Genomic DNA, 13,592 nt, shown 5'->3' on the forward strand with positions numbered 1-13,592 from the left:
ATCTCTAGAAATTCTAACATAATCCGGATCTCCATTTACCCTTTGGTGGTATCCCGGTTCACCAAAGCGGACTGCTTTTAGTCCCAAGACTTTCTTGATGGCATCTGAACTAAAGTCTACTTCCATCCCCCGTACATAGCTCTTGTACGTTGGGGCTTCACCCGTGTTAAGTCTTGGGATCTTGGCATAGAACTCTCTTATGATATTTGCATTGACCCGAGTGATGGGTGAGACGAGTTCTTCCCATTTCCTCTTTTTAATCTTGTTCTTCATTTCTTGGCACCCTTCTTCTGGTAGCAAGAGTGGAACCTCTGGATATATTTTCTTCTCATTCATCCATTCAATTTGTAACTGATGGTACCAAGATTTAAATCTCCATCGGTCATATTCAGGTGTACTCTCCTCCACCACGGGCTCTTTTCCTTTTCTTCGTTTGGTTCTTGAGGAAAAGGCCATGATCACTTGATTGGTTGATCTTCTTGAGGTTAAAGGGAGTGTGAAGAATGTTGGAGATTTGGATATGTTTTAGGAAAAGGAAATATTTGAGGCTGAGCTTATATGATGAAGAATGATGAAGGGAATGGAGTTTGAATGGTTGGAGTGCAGGGAGTGTGCAACTCTTCGGTTATGTGCATGGCTTGAAGGTGGTGTGTTATAATTACTTAAATGAACAATGGAGGGCTGGGATGCAATTGGATACTATGCGAATCAAAGGTGTGCATGTGAGGGTGAATGAGGACAAAATTTGCTTCTTCAATGATTTTCAACGTGATCATTCCAAGGAGTGCGCAGATTCACTTTTTGAGGCATGTGATGGGATTTTATCCTCATGCTATGCTCTTCCTTTGTCTTGTCTCTTTATTGAGTGTTCTTTGACCACCTAACCATCACAACAAGACAACAAAGATCAACATTATCAAACCGTGGCAAGAATACTTCCTTTATTAACAACTATGTGAACTCTCATTCCTTATATCCATTTTAACCGTGACTTTTCTTGGAGGACACCAAACTTAATGTTTGGTCATATAGTTTAAAAATGTTTCTTCCTCCAACTAGTGTTCTTGAAATCCCAATGTCACTCTTGGTTAAATATTTATAAGAAATGCTTTCATTATAATTTTTCTTTTTCTTTTTTTTTCATGAAGGATCAATTGTATCCCTTAATCAGTGCATCAAGGTTTGATGAACACCAAACTTGTCTCTTGTTAAGGGGTAAATGTGAAATGCCAGCAGTTAATCACAATTGATGCCTTCATCACAGAATATGATTTCTTTTTAATTGTAAAGTCTCAGAAAGTAACAACGTATGATCATTGGTGCATGATTTTTAATTTTCCTGAAGAGAAAAAAAAATTTGATCTTCTGAAAATATCCACCTATGCAGACACCAAACTTAGTGTTTGGTTATATGCTTCATCAGGATAACTAAGCATATAGCATGAAAATGTTTGTAACACTGGTTTGGTGTGCTTGAAGGCACACCAAACTCAGAAGTCTTAGCATATGTTTCAAAACAGTGCATGCATTCATTAAGTACGTTCATGAAAAGAAAAAAATTCATGCTCAGGTGATCATAGCTTATTGAATTTAAAATGACATAAATCTTAAATCATGGGTTGCCTCCCATGGAGCGCTCTTTTATTGTCACTAGCTTGACACTGGGGCTTTCTTTTATGGTGGTTGATGATTGTAGTGCCTCAACTTGTCTCCCCTGACTGTGATCCTCCTCTTTGTTCTCTGGTGTTCAATTTCAGCATGCTCTAATGAGAGTATATTGCTGACAGTGTAATAGTCATCCGTCTGTTGGCTTGCTCGCAGTTGTTGATAGATCAATTGCACTTTATCACCCCTGGAAAGCCCTTCTGTTGGAATCTTTCTGTTCTTCCAACCCCTTTTTGTTTTGTTTCTGTGTTTCTTCCTTTCTTTTGTTGATCTTTCTTCTTTGGCCGTAGGCTTACTTTGGATATCTCTCTTCTCAGTGGCCAATACTCCAATATCCTCTTGAACTTCTGCATCATTCTGCACAATCTTTTGCCTTGGGATGTTGCTGTGAATCGCCTTGTTGCTTTCTTCCTTTAACTGTGATTCTTCCTTGTCGAGTTCCATATAGTCTTTCTTCTCATCACTGAACTGCGCTTCTGGTAATACTCTCAGAGTGACACTCTTATCATGCATTCTGAGAGTTAATTCTCCTTGCTCTACGTCTATGATAGCCCTAGCAGTGGCCAAGAACGGTCTTCCAAGTATGATGGAGTCACTTTCATCCTCATCTGAATCTAGAACCACAAAGTCTGCAGGGTATATGAATTTATCCACCTTGACTAGAAGGTTTTCAATTACACCCCTGGGGTATACCATTGACTTATCTACCAGCTCTAGAGACATCTGTACCGGTTTAACTTCCTCTATACGCAGCTTTTTCACCAAAGAGGAGGGAATTAAGTTAATACTTGCTCCTAGATCGCACATTGCCTTAGTGATGGTTAATTCCCCAACGGTGCAAGGCAGCAAGAAGCTCTCGGGGTCTTCAAGCTTAGGAGGAAGCCCTTTTTGAATCAAAGCCCTGCATTCCTCAGTAAGCAACACGGTTTCCTTCTCAAGCCAACTCCTTTTCTTGTTGATAAGCTCCTTCAAAAACTTAGCATACAGAGGCATTTGCTCAAGTGCTTCAGCCAAGGGAATGTTGATCTCCGGCTTCTTGAAAGTCTCAAGGAACTTATGAAAATGTTGGTCCTTAGTCTCTCTGTTGAATCTTTGGGGATATGGCAGTGGAGGTGTGATGCTCTTTCCCACTTGCTGCTGTCCCTGAATCACTTCTTTTGAACTGTGTGGCTGGTTGTTCTTCTCTTTGAGTTTCTCAGTGCTCTTGTTTGGCATCACAACTTGATCCTTGGCTTCATCTGCCTTTGTTTGCTTTTCATCTTCTATTGGTCTTTTGCTGCTCTCTACTTGCTTCTTTGTAGTGTCATTGTTGCTCATCAATGTTCTCCCACTCCTTAATTGTATCGCCTTGCATTCTTCCTTAGGATTTGGGATTGTGTCACTCGGTAGAGAGCTTGAAGGTCTCTCAATAGAAATCTGCTTGGAGATTTGCCCAATCTGCCTCTCTAGGCTCTTCATGGAGGCTTCATGGTTCTTTGTGGTCATTTCTTGGTTCTTCATCATCTTTTCCATGAGCATCTCCAGATTAGTAATCCTCTGAGAGTCTTGTAAAATTGCTTGGTTATGGGGTGCTGATGGTTGATGGTAAGTGCTTTGGTTGGTAGGTTGGTTATTGGATGGATAATGGTTAGAGTTGGGGTAGTTGTTTTGGGGTTTTCTGTAGGGATTTTGGTTAGTCTGCTGCTGGTTGTGGTTTTGGCTTTTTCTTAAGGTGTTTGGTTTTGAGTTCCTCTGCCATGGTTGTTGGTTTTGGTTGTGGTTATCCCCCCATCTGAGGTTTGGGTGGTTCTTTCAGGATGGATTGTAGGTATCATCATACACCTCATTTGAACCTTGGTTATGCATATACTGCACTTGCTCTTGTTGTTGTTCCTCTTGGTTCTCCTCATTATGCCCCCAAAGAGTGGTTGGTTGGCTTGTGGCACTCACTGATGCTACTAGTAGGCCATCAATTCTTTTGGCCATTTGCTCAAATTGTTGCTGAATCTGTTGCTGCATCATTTTGTTTTGAGCTAAGATTGAGTCCACTCCTTCTAGCTCCATTACTCCTCTCCTTTGTGATGGTTGGCGTTGCCTTTGATGTGCAAAGAAATACTGATTATTAGCCACCATGTCAATAAGATTTTGAGCTTCTTCTGCAGTTTTCATCAGTTGCAATGATCCTCCAGCTGATTGATCAAGTGCCTCTTAAGCCTTTAGAGTGAGTCCTTCATAAAAGTTCTGTAGCTTGTCCCACTCAGTGAACATTTCTGGTGGACATTTCCTCAGTAGAGCCTTATATCTCTCCCATGCCTCATACAGATTTTCAGCATCCAATTGCGTGAATGTCTGCACCTCAGTCTTCAACCTGATGATCTTTTGAGGGGGGTAAAACTTGGCAAGAAACTTGCTCACCAAATCATCCCAAGTGTTAATGCTTTCCTTCGGAAATATTTCTAGCCATTGAGTGGCCTTGTCCCTAAGAGAGAATGGGAATAACAACAGCTTGTATATGTCAGGGTGCACTCCATTGCTTTTAACTGTGTCACAAATTCTCAAGAAAGTGGATAAATGTTGGTTTGGATCCTCCAATGGTCCTCCTCCAAACGAGCAGTTGTTTTGGACCAATGTGATGAGTTGTGGCTTCAGTTCAAAATTATTTGCATTGACATTAGGGGTGAGAATGCTGCATCCATAATGTCTAGCATTTGCAAAAGTATAGGAGGCCAGTACTCTTCTCTGTTGTGGGTTATTGTTAACCCCTCCTCCTGGATTAGATGGATCTCCTTCCATCTCGTGATATTCTTCCTCAGATTCTTCCTCTCCAACAATATTTTTCCCTCTTTCAGCTCTTCTTAACCTTCTAAGAGTTCTCTGGTCAGTTTCAGATAAAACCGGAGTGGCTCTCCCCGTACCTGACATACAAACAAAACAAAAGAAACACCACCAGTAACACTTCAGTCTATTGCTAGAATGAAGTTTTAGTTAGCTTAAGCAAAATTTCAAACAGTTAGTGTGTCAGTCAAAAATTAGAGAAACAGAAAAGAAAAAGTGCTTGATCTAGATCTCCACTTCACTTAATCATTGTCAATCTATTTCAATCCCCGGCAACGGCGCCAAAAACTTGATGTGTATTTTCAGAAAACGAATTCCAAACACACAATCTAACCAGCAAGTGCACCGGGACGCATCAAGTAATAATAACTCACGTGAGTGAGGTCAATCCCACAGGGATTGAAGGATTGAGCAATTTTAGTTTAGTGATTGATTTAGTCAAGCGAATCAAGTATTGGTTGAGTGATTTGCGATTGTAGAAACTAAATTGCTTGAAATGTAAAGGGAGAGGGGTAGATTGCAGAAAATTAAAGAGCAAAGAAAGTAAATAAGCTGAATCTTAAAGAACAAGTAATGTAAATTGCAGAAACTTAGATTGCAAGAAATGTAAATGGCTGAATCTTAAAGTGCAAGAAATGTAAATTACTTGAATTATAAAGGGAATTGGGAAGTGGGTTTGCAGAATTTAAACAAGGAAAAGTAAATTGCACTAAACTGAAAAGTAGAAGAAGAATTGAATTGAACCGGATCTAAAACGGAAATATAAATGAACTTGAAAAACATTAAACAGAGAATTTAAAATGAAAACTCCAGATCTTAGGACCCAAGAGACTAGATAACCGAGTCTAGATCTCAATGCCTTCCTAGATCCAAATATAGAATTCAATTGCAAGAAATAAAGAAAAGTAAATTGCAGAATGAGTAGAAGAAGAGGCAATGAACAGAAATTGAAATTCAATTATGCAGAAAATTAAACAAGATCCCAAGGTGAGATTGAAACAGAAGTTCTTCAATTCTTCACCCAAGATCCAAAGCTAGAAAAGTAAAGAGTGCTAAGCAAGAACAAGGAAGAAGAGAGATCAATTCTCCTTCCCAATTCTCTAGAATTCTAAAGCAACAATTCCCAAAATGTAAAGGTGAGCTCTCTACTGTAAGTATGTAAAAATTTTCCAAGGAAGCTCCCTGAAAACTTAAATCCTAAGCTATTTATACACTTTCTTCAAATGGTCTTCAAGCCTTGAATTGGGCTTTTGCTCTTGATGGAATTGGGTTGATAAAAGCCTCTGTTGATTGCTCTTGGAGTTGGAGAGAAACCCATTGTGAACCGGGCCATGAATCATAAAAGCTTGAGTCAAAATTTGAGGCAAACTTTGGCTCAAGCTTTTCATATCAGCTGCCCCCCTTTTGCTGCTATCAACGTTTGGGCTAAAGTTTGAGGTCAAACTTTGAGCCAAACTTTGAGCCTTCTTGTATGCCTTGTGGCGCCAACGTTTGCCAAAAAGCTTGAGGCAAACGTTGGCGCAAACTTTTGCTCTCCTAGGTGTGTTGATGGTGGCGCCAACGTTTGCCAAAAAGCTTGAGGCAAACGTTGGCGCAAGCTTTTTCTCCCCTGGGTATGTTGGTGTGGCGCCAACGTTTGCCAAAAAGCTTGAGGCAAACGTTAGTGCAAGCTTTTCTCTTCCAGGGTGTTGGTGTGTGGCGCTAACGTTTGCCAAAAAGCTTGAGGCAAACGTTGGCGCAAGCTTTTGCTCCATCCAATGTGAATTCACTCTTCCAAAAGCTTGAGCTAAAGTTTGAGGCAAGCTTTTGCTCAAGCTTTTTATTCTCTCTTGCTCCTTGCCCTTTCTTCTTTCTTCAACCTTCTTCAAAGCTCTTTTCACCTATCATCAATTAACCAAACACATCAAAGCTATGCTCAAAATCATGAGTTTGTTATTCTTTCATAATATATGACAATTATAGCACAAAATCTCATGAAATTGCATTAATTCATCCATGGTTGATTGAATCAAAGGAAATATGAAATTCTACCCAATTGGCTTACTTATGGCTCAAGAAAGTGCATAAAATCAATTGAAAACAAAAGAAAAAGACTAGTGAAACTAGGCTAAGATGACTTGTCATCATCAGCCACCTTGTAGAGTTCTTGAGGTATGATCTCATGAACTTCTACCTCTTCTCCAATCATGATGCTATGGATCATGATGGCCCGGTCTATAGTAACTTCAGACCGGTTGCTAGTGGGAATGATTGAGCATTGAATGAACTCCAACCATCCTCTAGCTACAGGCTTAAGGTCCAGTCTTCTTAGTTGAACCGGCTTGCCTTTGGAGTCAATCTTCCATTGAGCTCCTTCCACACATATGTCCATGAGGACTTGGTCCAACCTTTGATTAAAGTTGACCCTTCTAGTGTAGGGGCGCTCATCTCCTTGCATCATGTTTGGCAAGTTGTACGCCAACCTCACATTTTCCGGACTAAAGTCTAAGTATTTCCCCCGAACCATGGTGAGATAATTCTTTGGGTTCGGGTTCTTACTTTGATCATGGTTCCTAGTGATCCATGCATTAGCATAGAACTCTTGAACCATTAGGATGCCGACTTGTTGGATGGGGTTTGTTAGAACTTCCCAACCTCTTCTTTGAATTTCATGTCGGATCTCCGGATACTCATTTCTCTTGAGTTTAAAAGGGACCTCGGGGATCACCTTCTTCTTGGCCACAACATCATAGAAGTGGTCTTGATGAGCTTTGGAGATGAACCTTTCTATCTCCCATGACTCGGAGGTGGAAGCTTTTGTCTTCCCTTTCCCTTTTCTAGAGGATTCTCCGGTCTTAGGTGCCATCAATGGTAGTGGAAAAATAAAAAGCTTATGCTTTTACCACACCAAACTTAGAATTTTGCTCGCCCTCGAGCAAGAGAAGAAAGAATAGATGAAGAAGAAGAAGAAAATATGGAGAGGAGGGGGGAGGTGTGTTTCGGCCAAGAAGAGGAAGAGAGGGTTGTGTTGTGTGAAAATGAGGAAGAATGGAGGGCTTTATATAGGGAAGGGAGGGGGGGTAAGGTTCGGCCATAAGGGTGGGTTTTGGGTGGGAAATTGATTTTGAATTTTGAAGGGAGGTTTATGGGAAAGAGTGGATGGATGTGAGTGGTAAAGTGGTTATAGGGAAGAGAGATTGAGGTGATTGGTGAAGAGTTTTGGGGAAGAGTGTTAATGGGATTGTGTGAAAGAGAGGTGAGAAGAAGTGAGTGGAGGTAGGTGGGGATCCTGTGGGGTCTACAGATCCTGAGGTGTTCAAGGATTTACAACCTTGCACCAAATTGGGCATGCAAAATGCCCTTGCACACAACTCTGGGCGTTCAGCGCCAGATTGGTGCTTGTTCTGGGCGTTGAACGCCCATTTGTAGCCTATTTCTGGCGTTGAACGCCAGAACCATGCTTGTTCTGGGCGTTCAGCGCCAGCTCTTCTCCAGGGCGCATTTCTGGCGTTCAAACGCCCAAATGCTGCCTATTTTTGGCGTTCAGTGCCAGAACCATGCTCTGTTCTGGCGTTGAACGCCCAAAACATGCTTCTTACTGGCGTTTAAATGCCAGTAAGGTCTTCCTCCAGGGTGTGATTTTTTTTCTGTTGTTTTTGATTCCGTTTTCAATTTTTATGTTTATTTTGTGACTGCACATGATCATGAACCTAATAAAACATGAAAAACAATGAAAATTAGATAAATAAACATTGGGTTGCCTCCCAATAAGCACTTTTTTAATGTCAATAGCTTGACAGTGGGCCCTCATGGAGCCTCACAGGTGTGCAGAGCTTTGTTGAGACCTCCCAACACCAAACTTAGAGTTTGACTGTGGGGGCTTTGTTTGACTCTGCTTTGAGAGAAGCTCTTTATGCTTCCTCTCCATGGATGCAGAGAGAGATCCTTGAGTTGTAAACACAAGGTTGTCCTCGTTTAGTTGAAGGATCAATTCTCCTCTGTCCACATCAATCACAGCTCTTGCTGTGGCTAGGAAGGGTCTTCCAAGGATGATGAATTCATCCTCATCCTTCCCAATATCTAAGACTATGAAATCAGCAGGGATGTAAAGGCCTTCAACCTTTACTAACACGTCCTCTACTTGTCCATAAGCCTATTTTTTTGAATTGTCTGCCATCTCTAATGAGACTTTAGTGGCTTGCACCCCAAAGATTCCCAGTTTCTCTATTACAGAGAGGGGCATGAGGTTTATTCCTGAACCAAGGTCACACAGAGCCTCAAAGATCATGGTGCCTATGGTACAAGGTATTAAGAACTTTCCAGGATCCTGTTTCTTCTGAGGCAATGTCAGTTGATCCAGATCACTTAGTTCATTGGTGAACAAGGGAGGTTCATCTTCCCAAGTTTCAATGCCAAATAATTTGGCATTCAGCTTCATGATTGCACCAGAAACTTGGCAGTTTGCTCTTCAGTAACATCCTCATTCTCTTCAGAAGAGGAATACTCCTCAGAGCTCATGAATGGCATAAGGAGGTTCAATGGAATCTCTATGGTCTCTAGATGAGTCTCAAATTCCTTTGGTTCCTCAGAGGGAAACTCCTTATTGATCACTGGACGTCCCAGGAGGTCTTCCTCACTGGGATTCACGTCCTCTCCTTCCTTTATTGGTTCGGCCATGGTGATCAATTCAATGGCCTTGCACTCTCCTTTTGGATTTTCTTCTGTATTGCTTGGGAGAGTACTAGGAGGAATTTCAGTGATCCTTTTACTCAGCTGGCCCACTTGTGCTTCCAAATTTCTAATGGAAGACCTTGTTTCATTCATGAAACTTACAGTGGCCTTGGACAGATCAAAGACTTAGTTTGCTAAATTAGAGGTATTTTGTCCAGAGTTCTCTGTCTGTTGCTGAGTGGATGATGGAAAAGGTTTACTATTGTTAAACCTGTATCTTCCACCATTATTAAAGCCTTGTTGAGGCTTTTGTTGATCCTTCCATGAGAGATTTGGATGATTTCTCCATGATGGATTATAGGTGTTTCCATAAGGTTCACCTAAGTAATTCACCTCTGCTATTGCAGGGTTCTCAGGATCATAAGCTTCTTCTTTAGAAGAAGCCTCTTGAATACTGTTGGATGCAGCTTGCATTCCATTCAGACTCTGAGAAATCATATTGACTTGCTGAGTCAATATTTTGTTCTGACCCAATATTTCATTCAGAGTATCAATTTTAAGAACTCCCTTCTTCATAGGCGTCCGATTATTCACAGGATTCCTCTCAGAGGTGTACATGAACTGGTTATTAGCAACCATGTCAATGAGTTCTTGAGCTTCTGCAGGCGTTTTCTTTAGGTGAATGGATCCACCTGCAGAAGTATCCAATGACATCTTTGATAGTTCAGATAAACCATCATAGAATATATCCAGGATGGTCCATTCTGAAAGCATGTCAGAAGGACACTTTTTGGTCAGCTGCTTGTATCTTTCCCAAGCTTCATAGAGGGATTCACCATCTTTTTGTTTGAAGGTTTGAACATCCACTCTAAGCTTGCTCAGCTTTTGAGGAGGAAAGAACTTGGCTAAGAAAGCCGTGACCAGCTTATCCCAAGAGTTCAGGCTGTCTTTGGGTTGAGAGTCCAACCACACTCTAGCTCTGTCTCTTACATCAAAAGGGAAAAGCATGAGCCTGTAGACTTCAGGATTTACTCCATTAGTCTTAACAGTATCACAAATCTGCAAGAATTCAGTTAAGAACTGAAAAGGTTCTTCAGATGGAAGTCCATGAAACTTGCAGTTCTGCTGCATCAGAGAAACTAGCTGAGGTTTCAGCTCAAAGTTGTTTGCTCCAATGGCAGGAATGGAGATGCTTCTTCCATGTAAATTGGAATTAGGTGTAGTAAAGTCACCAAGCATTCTCCTTGCATTATTATTATTTTTGGCTGCCATCTCCTCTTCCTGTTCGAAAATTTCTGAAAGGTTCTCTCTGGATTGTTGTAATTTAGCTTTTCTTAGTTTCCTCTTCAGAGTCCTTTCAGGTTCTGGATCTGCTTCAACAAGAATATTCTTGTCCTTGCTCATGCTCATATGACAAAGAAGAGGGCACAGAAAAAATAATAATAATAATAATAGGGGTCCTTTATACCACAGTATAGAAGTCCTTGTGTGAGTGGAAGAAAGGAAGGGGACAAAGAATGTAATGTAAGGAAAGAAACACAAGGGTGAGGAGAGCAGAGATGTGAGGTGAGGAGATGTTGGTGGATGAATAAATAAATAGAATAAGATGAGAGAGAAGGAGAATTTTTGAAAATAATTTTTGAAAAAGAGTTAGTGATTTTCGAAAATAGTTTTTGAAAAAGGTTAGTAATTTTTTTTTGAAAATTAAAATAAAAAATTAAAATAATTAGTCAATTAAAAAGAATTTTTGAAAAAGAGGGAAGATATTTTCGAAAATTAGAGAGAGAGAGAGTTAGTTACGTAGTTTTGAAAAAGATAAGAAACAAACAAAAAGTTAGTTAGTTAGTTGAAACAAATTTGAAAACCAATTTTGAAAAGATAAGAAGATGAGAAGTTAGAAAAGATATTTTGAAATCATATTTTTGAAAAAGATAAGATAAGAAGATATTTTTGAAAAGATATGATTGAAATTAGTTTTGAAAAAGATTTGATTTTTAAAATCACAATTAATGACTTGATTCACAAGAAATCACAAGATATGATTCTAGAACTTAAAGTTTGAATCTTTCTTAACAAGTAAGTAATAAACTTGAAATTTTTGAATCAAAACATTAATTGATGATGATATTTTTGAAAATTATGATATAAAATTAAGAAAAAGATTTTTTTTGAAAAATATTTTTATAATTTTCGAAAAGAACTAAGAAAAATGAAAAAGATTTGATTTTTGAAAAAGATTTTGAAAAAGATAAGATTTTTAAATTGAAAATTTGATTTGACTCATAAAAACAACCAGATTTTAAAAATTTTTAAAAGAGTCAAATCTAATTTTCGAAATTTAAAGAGAGAAAAAGGGAAAGATATTTTTTTTATTTTTGAATTTTTAATGATGAGAGAGAAAAACATGAAAAAGACTCAATGCATGAAAATTTTGGATCAAAGTATGTGATGAATGTAAGAACACTATGAATGTCAAGATGAACACCAAGAACACTTTGAATGTCAAGATGAACATCAAGAACATGTTTTTGAAAAATTTTTAATGCAAAGAAAACATGCAAGACACCAAACTTAGAAATCTTTCATGTTTAGACTCTATGGATGCAAAAATGCACATGTAAAATAGGAAAAGATGCAAAACAAGAAAACATCAAGATCAAACAAGAAGACTTACCAAGAACAACTTGAAGATCATGAAGAACACCATGAATGCATGAATTTTCAAAAAATGCAAAATAAATATGCAATTGACACCAAACTTATAACAAGACACATGACTCAAACAAGAAACATGAAAAATATTTTTGATTTTTATGATTTTATGAAATTTTTTTGTATTTTCTTTTAATTTTTTCGAAAATCATTTTGAAAAAGAAAAATAAGGATTCCAAAATTTTTAATATGAATTCCAGGAATCTTATGCTCTTTAGTCTAAAGCTCCAATCAAAGGGTCAGGCTTGGCTTAATAGCCAGCCAAGCTTTAGTATGCTATTATATGCATCAGCTAATTTGCTAAGAAAGACAAAGAAGCTCTTCTCTTGAGTATAAGTGAAACCTCAGTCCAAAAGAATTTAGACATGGTTTTACAGCCAGCCAGGCTTCAACATGCTTCATGAAACACTAGAATTCATTCTTAAAAATTCTGAAGAGAGAAATATATTTTTGAAAACATTTTTATTTTAAATTTTTTTTTCGAAAACAAAGGAGAAATTTTTGAAAGATTTTTGAAAAAATATTTTTTTGAAAACTTTTTGAAAAGAAAACGAAAAGAAAGTTACCCAATCTGAGCAACAAGATGAACCGTCAGTTGTCCAAACTCGAACAATCCCCAGCAACGGCGCCAAAAACTTGATGCACGAAATTGTGATCCCTGGTAATAGCTCCAAAAACTTGGTGCTCTAATCTCAATTCATAATTTGTCACAACTTCGATACAACTAACCAGCAAGTGCACTGGGTCGTCCAAGTAATAAACCTTACGTGAGTAAGGGTCGATCCCACGGAGATTGTTGGTATGAAGCAAGCTATGGTCACTTTGTAAATCTCAGTCAGGTGGATAATAATTGATTATGGAGTTTTCGAAAATAATATTAATTAAACAGAAAATAGGGATAGAAACACTTATGTAAGTCATTGGTGAGAATTTCAGATAAGCGTATAGAGATGCTTTCGTTCCTCTGAACCTCTGCTTTCCTGCTGTCTTCATCCAATCAGTCTTACTCCTTTCCATGGCTGGCTTTATGCAAGGGCATCACCGTTGTCAATGGTTACATCCCCTCCTCTTGTGAAAATGGTCCAAATGCTCTGTCACAGCACGGCTAATCATTTGAGGTTCCCGATCATGCTGGAATATGATTCACCCTCCTTTTGCGTCTGTCACTACGCCCAGCAACCGCGAGTTTGAAGCTCGTCACAGTCATTCAATCCCAGAATCCTACTCGGAATACCACAGACAAGGTTTAGACTTTCCGAATTCTCATGAATGCCGCCATCAATCTAGCTTACACCACGAAGATTCTGACTAAGAGATCTAAGAGATACTCATTCAATCTTAGAAGTGGTTGTCAGGCACGCGTTCATAGGGAATGATGATGATTGTCACATTCATCACATTCAGGTTGAAGTGCAAATGAATATCTTAGAAGTGGAATAAGTTGAATTGAATAGAAAAACAGTAGTACTTTGCATTAATCTTTGAGGAACAGCAGAGCTCCACACCTTAATCTATGGAGTGTAGAAACTCTACCATTAAAAATACATAAGTGAAAGGTCCAGGCATGGCCGAATGGCCAGCCCCTCTGATCTAAGAACTAGGCATCCAAAGATGTCTAATACAAAAGTAAAAAGTCCTATTTATAATAAACTAGCTACTAGGGTTTACAAAAGTAAGTAATTGATGCATAAATCCACTTCTGGGGCCCACTTGGTGTGTGCTTGGGCTGAGCTTGAATGTTCTACGTGCAG

General features: G+C 39.0%; 1 non-coding gene and 1 pseudogene across 1 annotated transcript; one reads left to right on the forward strand and one right to left on the reverse strand.

Annotated features, from left to right (window-relative positions):
* Positions 1 to 3,456: 3,456 nt before the first annotated feature.
* Positions 3,457 to 4,566, reverse strand: LOC148567635 (uncharacterized; annotated as a pseudogene).
* Positions 4,567 to 9,897: 5,331 nt separating this feature from the next.
* On the forward strand, positions 9,898 to 10,005 carry LOC148567636 (small nucleolar RNA R71). Its single transcript, XR_015881932.1, has one exon. It is a non-coding gene; the product is annotated as a small nucleolar RNA R71 (small nucleolar RNA).
* Positions 10,006 to 13,592: the final 3,587 nt, after the last annotated feature.

Source organism: Arachis ipaensis, chromosome B4 (assembly GCF_059453495.1).
Source record: "Arachis ipaensis isolate K30076 ecotype BB chromosome B4, ASM5945349v1, whole genome shotgun sequence".
Lineage (NCBI taxonomy): Eukaryota > Viridiplantae > Streptophyta > Magnoliopsida > Fabales > Fabaceae > Arachis > Arachis ipaensis.